A 27,245-nucleotide genomic window follows, 5' to 3' on the forward strand; every position below is an offset into this window, starting at 1 on the left:
CATTTACATGAACAGCTATTTTAAACGATTGGTTGAAATCTGGCGCTGAAAGAACTGGCCGACTTTTAAGCATGCCCTCTACTTTCTCGACCGCAGCTTGACATGTCAGATCATAAGTGTGGTCTTTTTACTCACTAAATTTGTCAGGTGCTCAACAATTATGAAACAATTTGAGCAAAATGTCCGATAATGTCCACCTATATCGAAAAATATTTATCAGTTTCTTTTACTGACAGGCAAAGAAAATTCAAAGATAGCTTTAACGTTACATTCTACAAGCTTGGTACACTTGACCAGCTCTCACAATATGTCGTACAAATGTGACATAAGCTAAACAAAATTCATTTTTAATTATATTAATTGTCAAATTTGAATAACCCAATCGCACGAAAAATTTCGTGATCGTTCTAGAAGATCTTATCAGGAATCGCTCTTTGTAACAATGTTGTCGATATGAGCATCTCAGCCATCGTTACCAAGGGTTATCATGTTTATTTGGCGCTGGAATGTTGAAGGATACTTTTTCATACGAAATAGCATCACTTTGTATTGGTAAAGTCCGTCTGCAGTTTCAAAGCCGAAATTGCTCTATCCATATGTAGAATCTTCGAGAATTGTTTCAACATGTCAATCTTGGTGACATATTTTGCATTTCTAATTGTGTTAATACAGTCATCAACTCTAGGCATGGGAAATGAATCTGTCTTGGTGATACTATTTACTTTTCTGTAGTCATTTGGCATACGGAAAGTTTTATCTGGTTTCGGCACAAGACTGCACAGCGGACTTCAGTTAACTTTTCTTGGTTCAATAAAGAAAACAAATATTGTATTTCTGTTTCAATTATAAAGGGTGCGATATCAAAAGTTTAGATTTTGATTCTGTAACATTTCAGAATTTTAAAGACTGTTTGAACCAAAGTCACCACAATCCGGTTGTACGTCACCAGTTAGATCGTCATTGCGCGGGACATGAAAAATTAAATGTATTGAATGATTTACAGAACGATTTAGATTAACATGCTTTATATATTTATGATTTATAAGACTTAACTATTTATATTTCCGCCCTCATAAAGTGTCGATTAAGTCGCTTACCATAATAAATAATCTGAAGATGATTTGGAGGTATGGATGAAAGACTAAGAATTGAATCACCCAAGCTGATATGCTTGCTCATTCTTTTTAAGTCTTGTCCTACCTTACTTTCATTCTTGATTGTGTAGAATGGATATTATTTCTTGACATGTCACAGGCTATTGCCAGTTTGCATTTAAAATCAGAGACATAATCAAGTTGTTGTTGTTGTGGGGTTTAACGCAATTTTTCAGCACACGATAGGCTATGTATGGCGGCCACTATTAATGGTGGAGAAAGAACCCGAGAAAACCCCGAGAAGAACCACCGACCCACGGGAAGCTACTGGCAAGCTTTCTGACATACTCACATTGGCCGAATCCTAGACTCGAACCAACGCAGACAGAGGTGAGATGGCATTGATCCGTAACGGATAGCAATTTAGACTAATCGGCCACTCGGGGCCCCACATAATCAAGTAAATGAATCTGTGATTTATCTGTTAAAAGAAACTTCTTTTTCAGAAATTTGATTGTCCACGAACAGTCTGTCAGAAAATACATTTAAAAGGTAAACATCAAGGACTCTTAAACTGACTTCCTAACAGCAAAACAACAATGAATGAATACCTTCGCTACAATTGTTTATGGTGCCAAAGCAATAGGACCTTATCAAATTATTTAAAGTCTGATGAAATCTTTCCAAAGCCCCTTCGCTTTCAGGATGATAAGCAGATGCCTAAACTGTTGGATACCTAATTTATACATAACTTGTAGGAAAACCTCTGACCTGAAATTAGAACCTTGTTCAGATTTGACGGATTTGGGATAGCGAAATGGGTAGAAATCTTTATTAAGGCTTTGACTATGGTTTTAGTCTTAATATTCCGTAAAGAAAGTACCCCTGGAAACCATGTTTACGCACACATTATGGTCAATAAGTATTGGTTAGTTGATCTGGTCTTATGTAAGATAACTACACAGTCTAACATTATTTTCCTCAACGACTCGTCAAGTGTAGGAACAGGTTGTAAATAAGCTTTAGGTATCATTTGACTGGACTTTCCTACCATTTCACAATTGTGTCAAAATCTGCAATAATTAGAAACACCACTCTTAGTTAACGGCCAATAAAAACTAACGTAAGATCTTGTCATAGGTTTTATAGACTCTTAAATGACCAGCCAAAGGGTTTTAATGAGCTAAACTACGAATTGCCTTTCTCTACGACTTAAGAACAACAATCGATCTTATTTGTTTAAAAATCTAGAAAGTTGATATCACTGCTGGATCAGCTTTGTTAATAGTCCTCTGAGACAAGGAGGAGATCTTGGGGTCTTTTTCCTTTTATACGACATTTTATTTTCCTTCGTCACCCTTATTAGAAGTAATATAATGATAGGTTACAAATGATCAATATCTTTCTTTGATTAGTAACAGTGACAGGAGTGACCTCATCAAAAGACTGATCAAAACATGTGCCAGCCAAAGGAATTACTTTTTGATCAACTTTATTCTCAAGAGCTTTTTTGCCATAGCTCTAGTAACTGCACAAACAAGGTATACATCAGGGGTTTTATTTTCAAAGGAACAACTGTTTGATCCCAACAAGGCTAGTCAGTGACAAGTAGACTAACCACAACCAAAATCTCCGCAATACATGAACAGCATAAATGGGCAAAATATTCATAGAACGCCGATAGTCACTGGTCCTGAAACTCTGTCTGATGTTAAATTAAAAACGCACATTCTATTCCCTGAACAAGAACATTTTGAGAAAAAGAAGACTTTTCATATAACGGCAAAGTACTTGATAATAAGACTCTGAGAAGCTTCTGTGTCCCTTTCTATTTTAGCTGGAATAATATTAGCCGAATCACTAATAAGGGACATAGAACCCTTCGACACGAATGGTTATTAATTCTCTACACTGAAATCGGACTGGGTTTTGTTTGATCGAACAAATTTATTGTTTTCAATACATGACCATGATCTTGACCTATGAGAAATAAGAACATTTGTTTTTAATTATGTCTCTCTTTTAACTTAAAGCAATCAATAATAACGTGCCCAAGTTTCATGAAATAGGTATACTTCGGAAGAGATATGAATTTCTAAAGAGACTCATGAGACTTTTGATTCTTATAGGTTGTACCAGATTGAAACGTGCAAGTACCTGCTTGACAGTGAGGTGGTTTCTTACTAAACATCTGCTCAGAGGATCATGGATTGCCAAAAGAAACCTAACTTCACTATGGACGCAGTTCTTGAATTTTTCAATTAATATTAGTTGTCTAAGTTTGGAATATTCTTCATCATTTTAAACGTACACCACCTGTCAAACTTTTTTTTCCCTACCAAACTCGAAATGCGTTTAGATAATTTCTTTATCGCAATTCCTAAACCTGCGTACATATGCCTCAGGCTCCAATATATAACCCTTCAAGATACATTACTTGCCCAACTCATATTCAGCATTTGCCTCGAGACACAAAAATAAAGTATAAATTTCATGTGTATTGCCAATAACTACACTCTGTAGTAATAGTCCAATGCTCTCTTGGCCACTTAAATTGTAGGCTTTTTTCAAAATGTGCAAAATATTGATCTACATGTTTTTCGTTACAAGAATGTGCTAATATAAATATTTTGCTAGCATCATAACTTAACTTTGTCGAGATTAATGCTTTTTGATTGCCAGTTTCGATTCTTTAAATTTCACTTGCAGTTTCATCTCTTTCTTTTTTTTTTTTTTGTTTGTAATTTCATTTGCTTCTCTCTTTCTTCATTTTGTATCTGAACTGCCCGATCTTCTATTTTCTCTTTCTCTTCCTTTCTTATACATTGGTAATTTTGTATGTATATTTCTTTCTTCTCTCGAAACTTGTTTCTCTATTTCTTCATTCTAAATGTGCATATTCGTTTTCGTTTTCTTTTCTTCTTTTTGAAGCTAGTGTTTCCCTAATTATATTTAGGTCTGGTTTTTCAATTTCAATCCTTTCATTTTATTACAAAGCTAAACAGGTACTAACTAATAATTCCTAAAGCATTTCCATCGAAAATGTAATTATCCCCTAATTTGACAAAATACTTTAATTTCTTCTTTCAACAAAGACTATTTCATATTTAAAGAGAATAGCGGTTTGGCAAACTCTAACAACACATCCTGCTTAATCACTCACACCCTTCCTAGGTCAGATTGGATACAAAAATTTCCACCAAAGACAACATTATGACACCTTGTTGGTTTCACTGTGAAAAATCAGAACCAGGGATCAAGAAATTACCAAACTAAAATTAAATTAAATTTCAAAACAATTTTAATTTCTTTGACATATTTCTGAGATTCGTATCCCGGATGATCCCTCAATTTCTGTTACGATTCCATGGTCATAACACTATGTAACAAAAAGAAGCAACATCAAGGTTTCTAAAACTTTAAAAAAAATGAATTATCAAAGTTATAAATGAAAATATTAAAGGAACTTACTGTATTATGAGGTGAATACAAAATAATCCTGGAAAAGGTCTATTAAAATCCAAACTACTGTAAACATTTATTGCAAATTTCAGATTTGGCAATGAATAGTGACTTTCTCAAAATGGCGTTGTCTAACACTCCTTTTTGAATAATTTACAATAGTTCCAGAGTAATGGTATAGTCCAATGAGGACATTCAATTGAAATATACAGACTAATGTTTTTCATCTCACTAATATGTAAGTACAACATAAAACACATCAGTAGACTTGATATTACAACATGAACACAAGAAACAAAGAATGACCCAAAAAAGACTGAATCTTATTGCTCATTTGACACTTTATATGCATATTTTTTTGCCTATTGCGACTATATTTCGCATTATACCCCACGTCATTGATTTTAAAACTCGATCTAACATTTCGAAATACCTATTCATGTGACCGAACCCAACCAATGGAGATTAACTTAGTTTTTCCAAATATCGAAAGACCTAGCTGTCTACAGCAAATGCTCGTTTCTGACCCTTTTTAGGCATATCCGGCAGCATCTTTTTCGTGCAGTCAAGTTTATGGTCATCAGGTTTCCTGAGGTCGCCGGATACATCCAAAGATTTTTTTTATCTAACAGTGGTGAACATGGTCCTTAGTCTGTCCATTGTACATCAATTCTACCTTAGTTGTGCTTTTGACGGTGTGTGGTTTGATAATTATACGGGATAAACAATGCTAACACTATCATCAACACCAAATAAATTAATGGAAACGTTATTGAGCTGCTTAAAGCACGTGTATATTGTCCAACTGTAGTGGAAACTCGATCCGATTATATTGAATCTCTCGACGACGACAGACTTACCTTGATCCTGTGTCTACTATTTTTGTACTCCTCGAGAGGAAAATTATTCCTCTACTGTTGCGTTGTAAATGTATACACACATAATTTATTCGGTTGAATCGCTATTGACTCAAACTGGTCTCTAATAGTACCATATCTAGCAGCAGTAAAGACCAGATCAACGTTTAGTAATATGACCTCAGTTGCTTTTATTTCGCTGGTTTCACCTGTGCCAGTAGCTCGGTCCTTGACCCACAACATTTGGGTGGCGATGCTACGACTAAATTCCTCCACGACCTGATTATCCGGTTTACAAGTCGCAGATTTAAAGTAACTTTAATTGCCATTAAACAATGATATTCATTGTTGGCGCAAAAAGCTCTTACTGCCGCAAACGTTAGAAAGGTTTAATGGATTGTGACAAAACTCTTATGAGGCAAGACATAAATAGTTTAGTAGCAGGTTTCAAACATCCTAAGACCTTGTGTGTTTATCTCATGGAAACTCCGGTCAGTGTACTAAATGTACTCGTATTTCCTCAATGACTCATCGATGAGATACTAGTGGAACAGTTTAATAATAATCAGGAGTGTACTGTACTAATATTATACAAGGTGGTTACATAAAACTCACATGTGTTAACATTTCAATGGATACATCGTTAACATTTTAGCGCGAGCGACCTAATCCTGTCCCCGTCGTGATTGACGTTTTTCTGCGTAGTCATTATACGCTTGAGATGGACTCAGTAGGGCTCTATCAGCAATTGCGGATATAAGTTGCTGCTGTTTTGTAAACTAGCTATCGATAAATTAACTACGGGCTGACCCGATACCGTACTACCTTTCCAGCCAACGACACGCAGCGGTCGCTGCTAATTTTAACGCTTCAAACGTTTCTGGCTAGGCATAGCAGCGTTGAGGTGATTTTGAAAAACACGTCAATAAAACCCCTCCTTTGATTTTTTACGTTTAATTTTCCTGGGTCTTATCTTTATACACTGCATAACACGTTTTTTCTACAGTTGTCTGGATACGTGTGTACTTGTCTGAACGGTTTTATACTTTCTGGATAGAAATAAAACGTGCCACTTTTTTTTTAAAAAAGCACATATTTTCCGGACTGATTCGTAATCGACATGGTCATAGAGAAAATACTGTGGGGATTAATGACCGCATAATAAATCAGTGGAACAAGTTGTATGGTCATTAAAGAGACAATTGCCTATATTTGACACAAGTTATACATCATTAATCTTGAATCTCCGCGGGTATGATAAGACCATGTGTTGATCAAGCAGTTAATAAGTAATTTTTCATGTTGCTGATGTTCACTGTAGCATCTCCCTTTTTGTCAGCATTTGAAACCAGCCGACGACGTGTAAACCCAAGATTCGACTCGAATGTATTGTCGACTTTACAGTCCACAAGGTAACACCCTGCGAGCATGATTTTGGTCTATACTGTGCTTTAATTAGACTGAATTGTAATTTTAGTCACGGTGTGGTTGTCTGCGGTAAAAAGTTGACTTATTTCGTTGGCGATTTCGTGAGCGTCGCGAATGAGTTTGCGTTGATGCCGCAGCGGAAATATAAATATGTGTTCTCAAGTTGGGAAAGTTATGATCAACGCGATTTCGTACTAAGCTTCGTAATCAATGATAATGATAGACGATAATATGGAATATACTCGGTACTAAATAAATACATATCGATACAAACATATATAGTGTCGGGTAAGGTTCATTTTAATCCGTTGTGGATCGCTGCTGCTTACTATTATCTTTACAGGTACAACCAAAGGGGGCCCCATGGTCGTTACGTCGTACAAATACTTGGAGGAGATGGATCTCAAGGTAATCCTTACATCTTGGTCACTCTGGTTCAGATTAATCAATTATTTGAATGTGCTAGTATGACTGATTTTGTAGATGTATAGCTCTAGTTACAAAGTCAGACTCATCTTTCAGAATGTGATTAATTAATGTCTGTCATGAAAGGATAGTTAATTAAGATTACTTGATTGGGTTTCGAAACCGATACCTCTGGTACATTATCCAATCACTCGAAGCATACTGCCAATTAGGAAATGGAACTGGCCTTAGTAAAGTCAATGCATCATCTGTAATACATTGCATGTTAGAAAACGAGTTTAAATTGAATCATTTCAAATAGCTTCATAAATGGTTTCGACAAATACCTTCAGTAAGCAATAACCTCGACAGAACATATGAAACATCCCGCTCGTTTATCTGAAAGTAATTTAAGGTAAAAGGAATGACCGATAATGTCGGTGCCGATGACTATTCAGTAAGCTGTTTCAACATATGCAAACGCCATGAAGCTAATTTCACCAAACATTATATATGTCTTTATATACCTCAACGCTGCTTCCTATTTGATGTAAGTGACATTTCTTGCAGTTAGCATTCCATATGGGTTAGTTAACGAAAAAAGAATAAATTATTTCGTTGGGGGTTATTACAAAATGATTCATTAACAGCTGATTGCCTCAATTAGTGTAGTGATATAGTGATATCTGTCACTTTTCGGTGTTTGTGTGTTTGTTTGTAGAAAGGGTTCTCCAAATTATGTGCATGGACTTGTACCCGTGAAAGTCGGAGACGAATACTCTATTGGTAGCATTAATCTCCCGTTTACTTGTACCAGTACACGAGCCACTCATGCGATTGCTATTGAATGAAGCCAGAAAATATATTGCACTCATCGATATAATGATGCTAAATGAATCCTATCGCAGATAGACAAGATGGCCGCTATCGCTTAACCGGCTTGAAGCAGCTGTTGAGTTTTTTGTGCCGTTTGCATGATATTTTTGCTTGTTGCCTGTCTTCGTCTACGTTATTATGTTAATTTGGCTGTTCAGTTCGTATGTGTTTCTTCATCTCATTGTTTTGGAAACGAGAATAATTAGACCTTTTCTCAGCTGTCTTGCTCCACTGCTACAATTTTTGAACAAGCCGCCATCAGGTGATACTCGCCAGTCAACGCGTTTATGCTATGTTTGACCCTAATTAACTGCTTTAAATGACCACTCCTTTGCTCTCCACACTACATTGTGCTCTAGACTAAACGAACTGGGACTACACTCATCATTACCTAAATGTAAACAGACGAGAAAAAAGAAACGTTGTTTCAAAGCTGGCAGGCGTAGAACAGGAAGAATAATTCCAGTTATCTCCCTTAGGCCTTTGCCGGCTCAACAATTTAAAATTTCGACAAGTCAGTTAGATAACCCAATTCAAATCCCTATTAAGTTGTCAACCCTTGTGTCAACTATCCAAGAGATACCTCTGCGTATTGCATTAGTCAATGCACAATCAGTAGAACCACCGGAATAGCGCACATAAATAGGTAATCTTATTAACGATCAGAATAAACATTGCTCAAATATCAGGCGATGATCCCAAGTGTGCGGATCTAACACCCACTAGTTACTCCATCAAGTCGTTCCACAACCACTCTCGCGCAGGTGGAATTGCTGTCATAACAAAGAACTCCATGATCAAACGTCTTAACCACACCACAACATTCAATTTCGACCACGCATTGTTTAAACTAGTCCAAACCACACTCATACTGGAGCAAAGGTCAGTACATTCTTTTTGCCTATATCGCCCTCCTCCTATTAGAAATAACAAGCTGACTGAATCTCTCTTTTTGGAGTAGTTTCTGAATCTACTGGAGTATGGAAATTCGATAGGGGGCAACCTGATTATTCTTGGAGACTTCAACTTTCACTTTGACTGTCTCGGAAACACAAACACATAAAAACTCCTAGATTCCATTAATGTTTTCAACCGCAAACAGTCTTTTAACCAATTCACCCATAACCATGATTACATTTTAGACTGGATTCTTCGTAGACATGATGATACCATTCTATGGTCCTCCCTGCTATCCCATGAACTGGCATCATATCACCCCTGCATTATATGCCATCTTGACATATCAGTCCCTAACCCACCACCTTTATCTGCTACTAAGAAAACCTAATGCATGACATACAAGCAAACCTAACAACTTGCTTACCTCCTACAGCAGAACAACTCGATAAATGTCTGCGTTCATTGCTCGAAAAAGATGCCATAGCTACCAAGTGCAGAGTATCAATTCAAAAGTGTCGTCCATGCTATTGCAGTGTTAAGGACCAGCTTCACACTGCTAAAAGAGACCGCCGTAAAGCTGAGAGGCTTTGGCTTTCCACCAGGATTACTATTCATAAGCAAATCTAAGAAGCCGCTAAGAAGGATGTCACACATATAGTCCATGCAGCGAAAGCAGCCCACTACACTACCGACATCATGGAAAGTTCCACCTGCAAAGAGCTGTTCGATATTGCTAACAAGATCATATCAAGAAACAAATCTACACTACTACCAACTACCTTCTCTCCAGCCGACCTTCCGGACATGTTTGCAAATTTCTTCCGTGACAAAGTACAAACCATTAGAGATTCGCTCTAAATTCATGTGAACTTGATCCAATTCCAACATCACTGCTGCTTGAGTACTTAGATCCAGTATTGCCTTCACTAACTGATGTTATTAATACCTCTCTCTCATCAGGGGAATTCATTTTTCAAAACTGCCATTGTAAAGCCTCTGCTGAAGAAACCAACACTAGACCATAACAATTTAAAGAACTACCGCCCAGTTTCTCATCTCCCGTTCATATAAAAAAATCATAGAACAGATTGTTTTATCGCAGCTTGTATTTCATCTGAATTCAAACCGTCTTTTAGCAATGTATAATCTGCATATCGCCCTTGCCACAGTACTGAAACTACTGTTCTAAACGTAGTTAATGACATTCACTCTGATCTGGATAGCGGAAATATTACAGTCCTCACCTTCCTTTATTTATATGCAGCATTGGACACAATAGACTATGATATATTACTAAACCGTCTCTAGCATGTATTTGGCATTCAATATACAGCCTTACCGTGGTTCAAGTCCTGCATGGTCAACAGGACACACATTGAGTCTGCAAATGGAATACAATCCAGCCCAGTTGATCTATGTTGTGGTGTTCCACAGGGGTGTGTTCTTGGACCTGTTCTCTTCATTCTATACACCCACAACATAAAGACTTTGTCATTCATATCCTTTACCTCAAACAATAAATATCCGCAACACCAACATTAAATTCACACAATCAAGACGAAACCTAGGTGTTACTCGGGACAGTACTCTCACACTGCACCAACATATCATGAACATAGGCAAGGCTGCATATCTTAAGCTGAGACGCATCAGCTCAATTCGCAAGTGTCTTTCAGTTGATGTCTCTAAAACACTTGTGTGTTCATTAGTACTTGAAGACTGGACTATTGTAACTCACTTATGTCTGATTCATCTCAACATCTACTCAACAAACTTCAAAAAGTTCAAAACACAGCTCCTCGGATCATTCATGGAGTACCACGATCTGAGCACACCTACCCGCTGCTCTGTACCCTATATTGGCTATCCATTCGACCCAGAATCAAACACACAATTTATTCTCTGTGCTACGTTTCACTGACGGACTCTAGTCCAACATACCTATCCGACCCCACTCATATGTACACACCAGCAAGATACTTACGCTCCTCTTCTGACCATCGTATATTCATTATTCCCACTATGAAAACAAAATCATATGGACAGCGTTCTTTTGCATACCAGGGCCTAGCAACGTGCAATGAATTGCCCACTGAACTTAAACACGAAGATACAGTGATACCATTCAAGACTGCTCTCAGAATTCACTTATTTCGACTGCAAGAAAAAAACTTAAAAACCTAATAATCTTTCCTACCTTAAATATTCTCAGCATGTTTTTTATGTTTTCTAATTTCATGGTGTTTGTTTTTGTAATCATATCATTATATATGTTTTTTATCTAACTGGTATTGTCTAATGTTGTAAAGCGCTTAGAGCTTCTAAAGATTAGGCGCTATACAAAGTCCTCATTATTATTATTATTATTATTATTATTATTATTATAATTTAGCTTTGAAATTTTCCCGAAATCCCGGTATAAAAAAAAAACTACATACAACACCGTGATAAAAAGACGAACAATTCATTTTATCATTAAAATATGGTACGGTGATTTAATAATAAATTCATACGTCATTTTCATACATGAAGATATCATGCACTAATGCATATTTGACAGCTCTATCGGATAGAACATTGTTTGTGTGTATTTTCACCCTAGGACTTGTTTTAATTGCTTCTTTGCTCGATTCCAATCACTGTTATTCTTAAATTGTAAAAAGTGAGCAAACTCTCATAAGAATATGAACACCCGTTGTTGATTATCACGCTGAAGGTTATAAACTAGTGCACATGAGCAAGAGAAATAAAGAGAGAGAGAGAGAGAGAGAGAGAGAGAGAGGGTAGAGAGAATAATTTTGCCTTGGTATCTTAGCTATAATCCAGGTGGACGAGAATTTATATTTTTCTAACATGTTTCACAATGATAATGAGTTACCTCGTAAAGAAGGATGAAAAAGATTTAAGTTTATAATTTATAGTAAATTTAATATATTTTTTAATAAGAATCTGATTCATTTTCATAGTCACCGACATTTTCTTTCTTCGATTATGTCCGGGTTGAAATGTTATCTAACAAAGTTATTCATTCGTATTTCTCAATTTCACAGTCAACGACTTTCTTTAATGCATAATCTTCCGTGAGTCTCTCCTGGTTGAAACATTGTTTGAAAATATATATTGATGTATATTTCTTCATTTCACAGTAAATGAGGCTCGTACATGCACTTGTATCTATGATTATGTACAGTATGAACAATAATCTAGCAATGGTATTCATGCCTATTTTCCAATGCTGCAGTCAATGACTTTCTGAAATGCTTTTTTTCATTGATTTTGTCCTGCTTTAAAGGTTGCGAGCAAAGTTATGAAAATATTTCACTGGTAGGACATGTTTTCATTTCAGAAATTAAATTTCTCGATTCGACAAAGTTTAAATTATTATATATTCCGTATGTATATATAAGTAAATACCACCACAAAGAGGATATACTACTAGTATATTAAGAAGGCAGCTTCTCTGAGTTTTTTGCGATATGGAATATTCATATTTACATTCGTTTTAAATTAGTCATATTGAAGGTAAATATCATAGGTGAGTACGTAAGAAAAATAGGGGGAGTACTATAACTTGGGACTTGTCTTCATAACTACATTCCTGGTGGTCCATAAGTATAGCTCTCTAATAAGTTACACAATGCCAATGAATATTTTCCTAACAGGCAGCCACCAATGACCAAGGAGAGCAGCGGTTATCAGTGAACTCCATTGCTTGTCATTTGACCATGACCTTTAACTAGAGCCCGTGTAACACGTCGAAGAGACATGCGGTCACTTCTGAAGACTGGCTTCATAGCACTGCCATAAACCAAAATGCTTTATTCCTCAATGGGTATTGGATTGCAGGAAGTTCTGTCCAATTACATTGTTTTTACTTTTAATGGGAGGTTTTATTTGTGCATTTGTAACTTTTGATCGGGTTGAGGGTCTGTTGTTTTATGGTATAATACGTGTTTTATAGATAAAGCTTCAAATAAAATGACCTGGAAATAAGGAAACAAAGATAGTCCGCACAGTTTATCTATGTGTAACAAAATTCCAGATATGTGCCACGTGACCGTTTACATCCAATCAAATTATAGTAAACGCCGTCAATTCATAAAAATTTGAATTATTGTCAAATATTTATGATTCTGTATGATAATAATGGAGAACGAGGCATGACGAAACGGTAAGGAAATAAATATAAGAAGCATAAACATGTGCCTTAATTACAGATAATAATTTAATTGAAAGAAAATATCTGATTGGAAAGAAAAGTTGCATATATTCTCACACCCTTACTACGATTGTTTTGTAAGATAAAGTGTGTTGCTTGAGGGTATAATCATGTACAAGGAAAGTAAATGTAATAATGACAATAGCTACGGTATGAGACTTACAAGTTACGATCACATATTTTTTTAAAACATCAAATCGCAAATCCTGTCGTGCTTAAAGCGGTGGTACATTTACCGACTAAGTCAAAATGAACGAAAACAACATTTTACACCAAAATAGCGAGTAGATTTTCACTAGCCAGAGTCGTCTATCCATTTTATTGCATATCAACCTGTTTGCTTCATTTGTGCATCAATGATATTGAATTCTATTATTAATAACTGTAAAGACTTAACTATGTATCTATTTATAGAGCTTTTGCAAATTTACGTCCATTAATGTCTTACAATCGACCATATGCATGAACGCCAATTCCACGTATTACTACAATTTATAGTCATGAATAAAACTTACAAAACGTAGACGAAAAAAATTAACAATAGAAACCAAAAACATATCTATACATAACAGTCCTTATATTGTATTGACAGTTTATTCTCTCCGTGTAAACATGGTATCGTTGCTCATTATGTTCACACTCTCTGTTTTTGTCAATAGTTATTAGAATCCTATGTCAGCAAGAATCGTAAATTCAATTTGTATAAAACTTTCCTCGTCGTTCCATAGTCCACAGTGTTCATGATTGTCTTAAATTATTATTGTCTTGGCTTAAAGTAAAAAAAAAAAAAAAAAACATCAGTGTAGGAACATGCGTTAAAGCTTAGGCCAGATGTAACACACAAACAATAGATAGGGTAGAGGGGGTCAAAACGCCTCTATATGGAAAAACACCCCCAAGCCATCCTGACGCCCCTGCTCTTGAAAATGGACTGGTCTTTATACCGTTAGATTGACCAGGTTACAAAGGCCTTGTGAATGGTGGCCTTTATTGGGAGCAAGAATATTACTTTCTTGGCAACTTCCTGTAAAAGTGTTCATTCCATTTGTTTGAAGTATTCTTGACTGGAACTACCTAAAGAAAAGCCAGTAAACATCATTGCATCTAAAGGTGTTAGATCAGTTGGTAAAGTTACAAGCGGTGAATGTGGTCAAACTATTACTGTAATATGTACAATGAATGCGGCTGATACTTTTGTACCGCCTGCATTTATCTACCCACGTAAACGAATGGTTCCATCACTGAAGATTGGCGAACCAGCCGGAGGACTGGTCTTGTGTAGCCCACGTGGGTGGACAGACATTTATATTTTCTTGCAAAGGCTTGAACATTTCACTTCTTTTGTGAAATGTACGAAGGACTCTCCACACATTATTCTTCTTGATGGGCTCCATAGCCATAAAACGTTGGAAGATGTTATCTGTGCACGCGAGAAAGGGATTGTGTTGATAACCTTTCCTCCCCAATGCGCACATCGGCTCCAGCCTCTTGATATCACATTTTTCAAGGCACTAAAATGTGCATCAATTTGAAGTCTGGCAACTGGATGACAAGCAATCCAAGAAGTCTAATAAGTGCATTTGAAGTTGCTACAATGTTTACTTCAGCAAACAACCCATCTGCCAGTTTACAGAAAGCTGTCACTGAATTTGAATCCTGCGGACTTTGGCCTTTTAATCCACATAAGTTCACATATGACGATTTCACTCCTTATGCTGTGACTGATGAACCTCAGCCAGTATTAGATAGGACTAATGGGTGTCAACAAGCACTACATATGTCATTACAACTGATTCAATCAAATACAACAGCTGATCACCTGTCGGTTACTAGTTGCATAGACATGCCGGAAGGGTGCAGAAACATCTGTTCAACAATACAGCTGACAAACAATCAGTTGGTATTCCTATATTTCTTTCAGGTGGGGCAGACAATACAGAATCATCGAATGAAGGAAATAGGTCCGTTGATGATCAATCGCTTAATAACGTTATGATCACTTCTGACAATGCAGAAACATTGACTGAACCAAGTAAAATGGTTTAATTTCTAATAACTGGTAGTTATGCAGCCACTGTAGATGGGTCGAGTAGTCCAGAGACAGACAAATAATTTAACTCATTCATCTGATAATCAAGAAGCACATCAATCTACCATCATCGTCGAGGAGACAGGCAATCGGAAATTGTTTGACGAAATGCAAATCTTGGTGGAAGAACGTAAGTTGCTACCTTTAGAGTATCTCCTAACGAACGCAAAACGGCAGACGATTCAGCAGCTATGAACATATTGCTTAAACTGTCTCGAAAGCCTAGAATATCCAGTCAGCGCACAAGAAAGCGAAATGCTGAATCGGCCATAAACTTAACATCATCACCGTATAAAAGACGCTTATTGAAAAGCAAAGAAAGACGATTAAAAATACAAAATGCAAATGTGATAGGACTCTACAGGCAATTGGGAGCAAACGGAATGAAAACAAAGTTTCAATACAGAACGAAAGGCAGAAGAAAAAGAAGCAGACATGTAGAGAGGACAAAACGATGGGCAGAAAACCATCTAAGATTATGAAGACAACTTATATAGAGGAACATGAAAAGGGAAAAAAGTATTCGGGTCCTAAGTCAGTTGCCAAACATGATCTTGCCTTGTCAGTAGAAACAACACATAATAAAGGCAACATTTACGGAAATTGCGAATTTGAATATAGAGGAAGTGATGATCCCTTAATATAAGATTCCTGGTAGCAAAGCAAGTAATATTCAAGGTGGTGAATATTGTGGCAGCACCCCCAATATGCAGTTTTGCTGTGCTAAGTGTGAGGAATACGAACTTTACCAGGAACATTCATGACTTTTGCTCTTTGTATTTTTCTGATTTAACTATGGAAATTAGGGACTATCTAGACTTATCCGCATTGTTTTGCTATTTGAATGATGCGACCTAATGAAGTTTTAGCATCTTTGCGATATATAAAATGTCCATATAGGAAAAATACATGATTTTACAGTTCAATAGTATCCCTGTAATTGTTCAGACTTTTACAGATGTCGAATGCATTGTGGGACAAAATGCCAAGGAGGGTGCGTTTTGCCACACCATAGGGGCAAAATGCTCCTTTATAATGTTTTATCATTTTTCATTTTTCTCGTGAACAGTTTCTTCGTTGTAACCATTATGTTAGAAAAAACGCATACTTTAAATAAATGGACCAATTTGGAACACAATCGTGTAAATCATCCCATAAATTTAAAAAAATTGTTAAATGAGGCGTTATATATATATATATATATATATATATATATATATATATACATATATATATATATATATATATATGTATGTATATATATGTATGTATATATATATATATATATATATATATATATATATATATATATATATATATATATCATTCCAATTTTTATAAATGAAACGGGTTTTCTGCAATACCATTGGCTCTAAACGGTCACGTGATATTAATCTGGAATTTTTCAATTCTGGAACTACTTTCGGATTTTGTACTGTTTGCACTATAAATAAACATTGCAAACACATCATTGTGAAACGACTGTTTCGTCTTTTTGATTCTTTAATCAGCAAATAAGTATAGATTATACCCTTTTTTATACTTTTTCAAAAATTCTTTGATTGAAATACATAGTTTACAATTTGGCATTTGTCTGCTACATAGTCGCGCAAAATGGCCGATTACGAGATTCGTACATTCTTTCACACAGCACCCCATGACCTCAGTCACGTTAGCCATACACAACAACAACAATGATAGTGTGGGAACTGGGCCAGTACATTTTGAGGCCACTGAGGGATACAAAACCAAGGTTCGAGGAATTATATGAGGAGGACTTAGCTAGCTATTAAAATAAGCCAATACTCCGAGGCTCCTAAACGAAACACAAAATGGGGTATTGGCGTTTTCAATGGCAATTTTTTTATATATTAAATTTGTTTGCTTATTTTAAAAAAAATGGGTGAATGTTTGTGGTTTGCTAAATATTACCACTTACGAAAAAATAAAAACAAATATTTCAAAGAATGAATAAAATTTTTAAATGGTAAAACTGCCATCTCCACCACTGTGATTTAACGACATTGAAAATATATATAATAATCCATAACGGTACTTGCTTTGCTAATCTAAATTATTTTGGATATGTAGTTATTAATTCCTTCCTCCACTCCAGCACTCAACTATACAACCAAACAAAACATATTGCAGTTTTGCAAGTAATTATACATTTAACAAATGCACATTTAATTTCACATTAGATCAATCAAAGGGTCTTGTTAAATATTAACGATGATGAAAAAGATATAAAATGTTATTATTGTATAGGACATTTTAAAATTGAAAAACAATTATTATTGTATAGGACATTTTAAAATTGAAAAACAATGTCCTTTTATGAAAAGAAATGTGCTGAAACCACGAGAGGCTATTTCCTAAGATGTAAAGTATGAAGTTGCCGAACAAACGTGATTGACAGTAGTTACATCTCATTTGAGGTTAGATCACTGAACGGGTCTTCATAAGTATTAACGCTGTTGAGAATGATATAAAATGTTATTCCTGTGCACAATTTATTTAATTATTACCTTTATGTAAGCAAGGGAAAGCATCATCTTGTTCATATTTCTATGTTATTCATTGATAAAATCCATTATGACTTAAGGTTTGATTGGAAATTTAATATAGCACACTTGTTCTTTCCGTATCAGCTGTTATTATGTAAGGTCATGGTCATCTGACGTAGCAGATTGGGCTGACTAAAATCGAACAAAAATGTAGTAAATAAATTAAATGTGTTGAAATCACCGGTAGTCATTGCCTAATATGTAAAGAATGAAGTTTCTGAATAAACGTAAATGTGACCGTACGTGTGATTCTGTACAGGTTATGTATTATGGGGCGATGTAAATCGGCGAATGAAAGGAAAGTACGCGCTACTTAAATTGGAATGCATTGTTGATGTAATAAGTGGATTTGACGAAAGAAAGAACAAAATTGGAATTATAAGGAATTAAACACTATTATGAAACAATTAATACAAATAATAAACAATAATAGCAACGAAAAATAAAAGCTTCAGATTTCACATAGGATATAATGGTTTCAGTTTTTGTTGAGTAGGTAAATTATTGTTGATATTATCAATTTACGCACAGTTGCAATATCATTATGCACATTTTGGTACATGAGCTTGTTTACAACCTCAGCCATTTTCCTTCGTCTGAACACTTTCATGAATTGTATTGTCTCAACCAGATATCCACATTGCTGCCTGAAGTAACAATCATGAACTAACGACTGATGCATTACCTAGAGAAGAGATAATCATAGTGCGATTCTGGAAATGTTTATGGATATGTCTAAGATGAGCAAAGATGCATATAGATAAGTACATATGTTAACAAGTACATTTGGCATTAGATACACACCTCGGTCAGTGTATGCAATCAGAATCTCTGCCAATATTTGTAAAATTATTTTAGTATACAACGCTCACAATCTTCAGCCTAAATATAGCAATAAGACATTCTTGAATGGGTATTAGTTTTTGTTTAACATGGGAGAGCTTTGTAAGGTATACCTGTTACAGATGTGAGTAGAGAAGTTTATTTATGACAGTTCTTGTATTTTTATATTTATTTATGCGTCTTATTTTTTGTGTCCTATCCTGTCTGCTTCGTTAATGACTGAATGTTAGTCTGTCACCTTAAATATGACCTGTAGTTTTATCATTCCATTCCATTATTTTTCTAAATAACGAAGAGCTAGTTAATTTCATAATATGACTGGCTATAATGTTATGACCCAGCACAGAAAGAAAACGACCCTTGCTATGCTGTCGCTTAATACAAAAATGAGTCATGATTATATACAATGGTATAATTAAAAGGAGCTAATTAGATTGTTGATAATGTCTAGAATTTATTGTTCTTGACGCCATATATCAGTCCACGTATGTAAGAGACTTTGACCCTTTTAAGAGATTGCATTTCTAGTGTATTCAAAGTAAAGAATATTTTAATCAAGTCAAAGAGTTCCTCTATTGCGTTTCCGGTACATGCACTCTAATAATTCTGTAATCAAACAGAACCATTATCGTACTGTTCATCCTTGAAACAATTCAAAACGAGTATGAACTTTCTTTTTACGATGTATTGTTCCTGTAAAATGTAAAGAACACACATCATAAATGATTCACATTTATGGGAAACATCCAATTATTTTTGGTGAAATCCCAGATTTCATATACGTTATTTGCTTTAAATGTAATTGTTGGAACGGTTTTTCCTTTTTTTTGCTTCTTCTGAAATGTCCTAATTTTTCTCTTCTGGTTCATTTTATTGTGGTGCATGGTACTCCATAGACCAGTTTATATTTCTCTGGACAATTATAATAGTCATCTTTAAGTTTGTTTCTCTTGTCACCTTTTCTAGAACATCTACGTAAATGTGAACTGATTGAGCAATGACCGGTAGAGAGAGAGAGAGACAGACAGAGACAGAGAGACACAGAGAGAGAGAGAGAGATAGAGACAGAGAGAGAGAGATATGTTCTGTAACTCCTAGCGATTATTTCAAGTTTTTTCATTTATCAATATCGTATGATATTTTAGTAGTTAGATATAAACACTCGCATGTCGTAGATTTCTTTTGTGTTGTTAGTCGGTAACCGACAATTTTAGACTAGCTACTTGAAAAAACTCAAAAGATGGCATCACTCTTTTGTAACAAGCAGATGTATTTCTTTATATTTACCAATTCATTCATGATAAGAAACAAAGACGATAACACCGTTGTTTACATAACAGTGCATTGGGGATTCTTATATAGGCAAAATGCCTCCTATCAGAAAATATAAATCATCATTATGTTTGTTTCTTCTTATCAAAAGATTCAGTTGTAAAAGTATGCCAAAATAATTTTTGTCAGGAATTTTTGTACCTTTTAAATGCGTATACTAAATTATTGACTAGGATAAAATGATAAACTTACAGGTAAAACTTTCTGGTAGCTATGTCTTAATTATATGCCTATATTTTGCCTATTTTCAAAACAGAGGAAGCAAGATATTTTTATAATCTTTTTAGTAATCAAATCATTGACATCATATCATTTGACAAAAATATTAAGAAGAATGGATAGACAAAAAAATATTCCATAGGAATTGATATGGAATATTCCTAATTCAGTGCAGTAGGTGATTATTAGAATTCGGAAAAGTTAGATAAATTAAATTGAGTTTCTTCTCTCAGCCTATTTACTTTGCTGTCCTCCATCATCAGTCTAATAAACTTATTTGTGTTCCATCACAAATATGTTTGCCTGGACCACTAGGTTTAATAGTCAACATATTAAAACTAAGGCGAAGATACATAACCGTCCAACTTTGACGATCGTTAATCAATTTGATAACGGTACAATAGTTTCGTATGTGTGTGTAAGTGTGTGTGTGTGTGTTTGGAACTTAAAAATTCAAAGTTAACTTAATCTTGTATGCAATAGTCATAAACATAATAGAGAAATATGAATTAATGTATCTTCCATGGAGTGTTTTATACTTGAATAATTCCAATTTTTATAAACTGACTACGTTTTCTGCGCTTTGATTGGATGTAAACAGTCACGTGATAATGATCTGGAATTTTTAACACATCGATAAATTCTGTGGACTACTTTTGGTTCCCTGTTACCAGATCATTTGATGTGAAGTTTTATCTATATCAACGCCTTGCACCCTAATAATAATAACAAGTTCCCACCCACCCAATCCTGCCAGCACGGAAAAAATATCCTCCTCGCCTTGGTTGAGCTTCCTCAGGTGAAACTGATCGTCTCTTGTTCATCCGTTTTGCCACTGGTGAAGGTCCTGTCAACATCTTCAGTGCCTACTCCCCCACCCTCACGTCTTCTGAAGACCAAATGGACCAACAAAAACGGTTGAAGACTACTGGATCTGTGCTGATGACGCGCTCTTGTGGCCCACACCAAGGATGCCCTCCAAAGACTGTGGGGCCGTTTCTCTGATGCCTGCAAGCTATTTGGGCTCACCCTCACCTGGCGAACGACGGTCCACAAGGGCACAGCAGTCGCTGGTATGAGGAAAGGCCAGCTGGCTGCAGAGAAACGTGACTTCCTAGTACGTCTGCACCAACTGCAATAGTGACTGTCACTCACGCATAAACATCCACAGCCACAGCAGACGATGCCGAAATCCCAGAAAAGACGAAACTCCAATGGCGCTACTCTCATGATCTCCCAATATTGAATATTCATGCTAATATAATTATGCACACGGGCTGTTGAAAATAATTTGCTTACTTTATATATGGGCTCGGTGTTAATCTTGCTGCCCTTGGCAGAGCTTGGTCTGGCTTGCTTGGCCTAGCCCTTTCGTTTCTTTCGTTTTTGGATGAGTATTGTTTATCGTACAAGTAACTCTATCATTTTGTATCTTTGTCGTTATATGAGTTTGATTTTATCTTGGCTTATATCCTATCATCAAATACTTTTACCTGATCGTAATCATTATGAAGTTGTTCACTCGGAATGATCTCGTCTGGTTCTTTTATCATAAACACATCCTGTTTTTTTCTGCCGCAGCGAATATGCCCACTGTAGATTTAAGTGTTTCGTTAAAATATGTTTACTTTTCTTTGCAAGATTTGGTTATAAACCTTTTACTTGATGTATCAGTAGACACGATAATATGGAATATACGCGGTAATAAATAAATACATAACGATACAAACATATTTAGATTTGGATAAGGTTAATTTTAACCCGTTGTAGATCGCTGCGGCTTACTATTGTCATAACAGGTACAATCCAATGGGATCCATGGTCGACCCGGCGTACGAATACTTGGACGAGATGAATCCGAAGGCATCCCCTTACGTCTTGGGTGTTCTGGTTCAGATTATTCAACTATTTGAGTATGTTACTTTGACATCTTATAGATGTATAGCTCCAGTTACAACGTCAGACTCAACTGTCAATATGTGATTAGTTAATGTGCATCATGAAAGGATAGAAAATTAAGATTACTTGAATGGGTGTTGAAACCGATACCTCTCATACATTGCCAATCAGAACAAAAATATTGGCCTTAGTAACGTCGATGCGTCACCTTAGATGTATTGCTAGCTAGAGAATGCATTTTAAAATGTATCATTTCAAACATTTTCATCTTTGGCATCGACGAGTACATCCGAAATTAGTGACTAAAAAGATAATGATTTATTCGGAAATAGTCTGAAGTAAACATTATGATGGTATTCCAACTTGCACTATGATAAATACTATTTCAGAAACAATATAATCTGACAGAATTGTAAAAGAATAAGCAGCATGACAAAATTAAAACTTTATGGTTGAAACAATTTGTCCTGCAATCTCTCCATAATTGGAACATATTAACGATTTGGAACTTTTTGATATCAAACATATATCTCTCGAAACGTTTTCTTTTTCCGACATAAACCATTTGAGTTCAATGTGATGTGATGTGATTTGGATTTTTAACGTAGCTTTAACAATTGTTCAGTCATATCGCTACGATGTCTGCAACGTGGCAGTTTATAGTGATGTCTAGCGCTGGGGCATCATGCCGCAGACATGTTTCATGATGTCCCACCCAGTCACATTATCCTGACACCGGGCCGACCAGTCCTAACACTAACCTCTTAATGCTGAGCGCCAAGCGAGGCAGCTGTTAGTACCGTTTTTGTAAGTCTTTGGTATGACTCGGCCGGGGATCGAACCCACGACCTCCCGCTTCCGAGGCGTTTTGAGTTCAAAAAAACCTTCTAATGTACTATTACCAGCTAGGTTTGACCTTTCTTTGTCCTGTATATAATTTGTTTTATTAAATGATATTTGTAGACAATTGAGCCGTTCCTTAAGATGAGCACATGGAGTGTCTTTTATCTCATTAATATATCAAATGACATAAAAATGTACCTAATATATATATATATATATATATATAGAGAGAGAGAGAGAGAGAGAGACAGACAGAGAGACAGACAGACAGAGAGACAGACAGACAGACAGACAGAGTCAACAAGAAACTGTTGGATGTTTGTTATCATGTGTAAATTACATGCAGATTTTATTAATCTTACTAACTTAAGTGTTTTAGCCATGTGTTATGTTTTAACATTTTTTATCAAATACATACTCTGTCAGTCCATTGATATTGCTGTACGAGTCAAAACTGTAATTAATAACTTTATAATTACTCAGACACTGAATAGGAGATAAAACAATGGAAATAAAACTATAATCTAAACCTACACGTGCGACGAAAATAAGCACATGAAACCGAACTATTAGTTCGGATAAACAAAATTATATATGCGTAAACATTTTCATCTTTACTGTATTACACGGCGAATGCATACAGATATATTAATGAAATATTTGTTCAGGGACATTTTATGTACTTGTGTATGATAAAGAAATTATAGAATTATTATCACATTACTATCCTACCGACAGCTTTATTATCACATTACTATCCTACCGACAGCTTTATTATCACATTACTATACTACCGACAGCCTTAATATCACATTACTATACTAACGACTGCTTTATTATTGCATTACTATACTACCGACAGCTTTATTATCACATTACTATACTAACAGATATCCTTTAATATTTTGATTATTATTTATGACTTTATGTCATTATAAATGAAGAAGCCCACACACTAGGACTATTATTTTGTTTCATTAAGCAATAATATCTACATAACATATGAAACATTCCTCTGTATTATCTGAAAGTAATTTCATGTAAAAAGAATAACCGATAATTTCAACGCCGGTGACTTTTCAGTAAGCTATTTCAACATATGCAAAAGCCATGAAGCTAAATTTACCCAACGTTATATTTTACTGTTTATACCTCAACGCTGCTTTCTGTTTGATGCAAGTGACATTCCTTGCAGTTAGCATACCGTAGTGGTTAGTCAACACAAAGTGCATACATTAGTTCAGTGGGTGTTATTACAGAATGAGTCAATAACAGTTATTGCCTCAGTGTACTGATATATGTCACTTTTCGGTGTGTGTGCATTTGTTTGTATAAGGTGTTCTCCCAATTAAGTGGATGAACTTGTACCTGTGATTGTCGAAGCCGAATATTATATTGGTAGCATTGATTACTGCTTACTTGTAGTAACACACGAGCCACTCGTGCGATTCCTATTGAACGAAGCTAGACAGTATGTTGCATTTACATAATTAATGATGCAAGAGAACCCTATCGCATATATTTGGCTTTAACATTCTGCTGAAATTCAGGTATAAACGAAATACATACAACACCGTGATAAACTGACGAACAATTCATGTTATCATCACAATATGGTATGTTGGTTTAATCATTAATTCACACTTATTTTAATAAATGAAGGTATTATACAATAATGCATATTAGATAGTTATATCGAATATAATATTATATGTGTATTTTCACCATAGGTCTTGTTTTAATTGTATATTTGGTCGATTACAAACCCTGTTATTATTAAATTGTAAACTGTGAGCAAACTGTCATAAGAATAGGAACACCCGTTGTTGATTCATGATGATAAAGGTTATAAACTCGTACACAGGAGAGAGAGAGAGAGAGACAGAGAGAAAGAGAGTGATAGAGAGAATGAGATGAGGAGTAGATATAGGTTGGGGTACAGGGAATACTTTGCTTGGTATCTTTGCTATAATCCAGGTGGGAGAGAATTTATATGTTTCTAACATGTCTTACACTGATAATGAATTACCTTCTAAAAGAAGGATGAAAAACTTTTAAGTTTATAAATTATATTAAAGTGTACTACATTCTTGAATAAGAATTTGAGGCAATTTCATAGTCACCGACTTTCTTGAATGCAAGTTTTATTCGATTATGTTCCGATTGAAATGTTATCTAACAAAATTATCATTTTGTATTTCTCAATTTCACAGTCAACGACTTTCTTTTAGACAGTATCGTCACTGAGTCTCCTCTTGTTGAAAACTAATTTAAAATTGCATTAATGAGTATTTATCAATTTCACAGTGAACGAGTTTCTTAAATGCATTTTCATATATGATTATATACCATTCGAAAAATAATCTACCAAAGGTATTAATGTGTCTTTTCAAATATGAACAGTCTGACATTTTCTTAAGTGAATTTTAATTCGTGATTTTATAGTAGCAAGGTGGGATACATTAGCGTCAATGGGAATTAGCATTACAGAGACCCCTGGGACAGATTAGCGTCAAGGGAAATTTAACATGGAGAAAAATTGTGGGAACGTTTAGCGTCAAGGGAAATTTAACATGGAGAAAAATCGTGGGACGGTTTAGCGTCAAGGGAATTTAAACAGGGTGGGACTTTATAGCGTCAAGGAGAATTGAACATGGGATTTTTTTTTTTTTAATTTTTTTAAAAAAGGGGTAGGCAATTGAAAGGCTATCTCTTTTCGAGAAATATGGCTGGCCCTGAAAAGGGCCTTTGGGTTTATGTTAATGTATTCATTAACATAAAGGGCACCGCATTGGTCTTCTTCTTGTCCTTAGGCTACGTCTCACTGTTGGTCCGTAAATCAGCACTCTTTTCAGGCATCCTTGTCTTTCAACGTAGATCCTACGTATCCACAGGCTGGTGTTTGTCCTGTGGACAACGGTCCACTTGGATCGGACATACATGAGCATGTCCGTCCTAAACATCATGGAAGACACAAGGGTGGATGACTCAACTGTGGTCCACATCTTGAAGCGACGAGAACAGGTGAATCAATGCAGTGATATGCGCTTATTTATAGGTACAGGTAGGATTGAAACGGATTGAGTTCATTCACCAATCCGAACACGCGTTACAAAATTCAGTCAGCTCGCATCCAATCCGAAGAGAACAGTCTTTGACGTCACGTGGTCTATATAGATTCGTTAGCGCTTGTGTGCAGTCAATCTATGCGACAGTGATTCAACATGACGGAAACTCAGAAAACGATCCATTGGGGTGCACCAACAGGGGAGACTGTCCAAGGGAACCCGGACTTACTTTCAGAAGAGGTGAATTGGGATTTTGTGGATTTTCTGTCCTTGCAAGAATTTGTTCCGGAACCTGCGTTACCTTCTTCATTACCGCAAGTGGAGAATTTTGGACAGAGACAGAAAGAAGAATTGGAGAAATTTTTACAACGACAAAAGGAAGCGGAACAAGCTTTTCTCCTACAGCAACAGCAGCAAGAAGAAGAGGTAAGAAAAAAAACAACAGCAACAACAGCAAGAAGAAGTAGCAGCAAAGAAACAAGAGGGTGAAAATCAAACGGTCACGGTACTGTTGGACATTTTAGCGGAGTTAAGAAGTTTGAAACAAATGTATCAGACTTCTTTATTACGACCGAAGAGAACACGACCTTCCCGAGCTAAACACGTCAACCCTGTGACTAAGCCTACCGTACCACCCTTAGAGATTTCAACTCAATCATCATCATCATCATCAACGTTACGCAGTCCAGAAGTAGGCCTTGGCCGTGGCAAAGGCATAAGGCAGTTAAAGTTGATTACTTAAACTCACCCCTACACCGAAATAAAAAGGCCCTTTTCAGGGCCACCCACATTTCTCGAAAAGAGATAGCCCTTCAATTTTGCCAATAACTCAAAAAGAAAAAAATAATCCACGCATTTTACCCTTATAGTACGTGTCTTTTTTGTATGAGTGAGTGAGTGTAGCTTCTTATTTTAAAATCAAAACTCAAAGACACTTACCTTATATCATTAATTTATTCTTTTCTCCATTGTTACAATCCAATTCACAATTCACAACAAAACACTTTAATTAAAAGTTCATTAACGTCTTCTGATTCCTTGTTTAGTCTCTCTGTGTTTTGAATTTTTTCACCGTCACACTCTTTTCCTCTTCTTCCTCCTCGCTTTCTTCCCTTCTTCTTTTTTTCTCCTGTTTCTTTTTCTT

The sequence above is a fragment of the Sinohyriopsis cumingii genome, chromosome 6 (genome assembly GCF_028554795.1).
Source record: "Sinohyriopsis cumingii isolate HCF-2022 chromosome 6, ASM2855479v2, whole genome shotgun sequence".
NCBI classification, from domain to species: Eukaryota; Metazoa; Mollusca; class Bivalvia; order Unionida; family Unionidae; genus Sinohyriopsis; species Sinohyriopsis cumingii.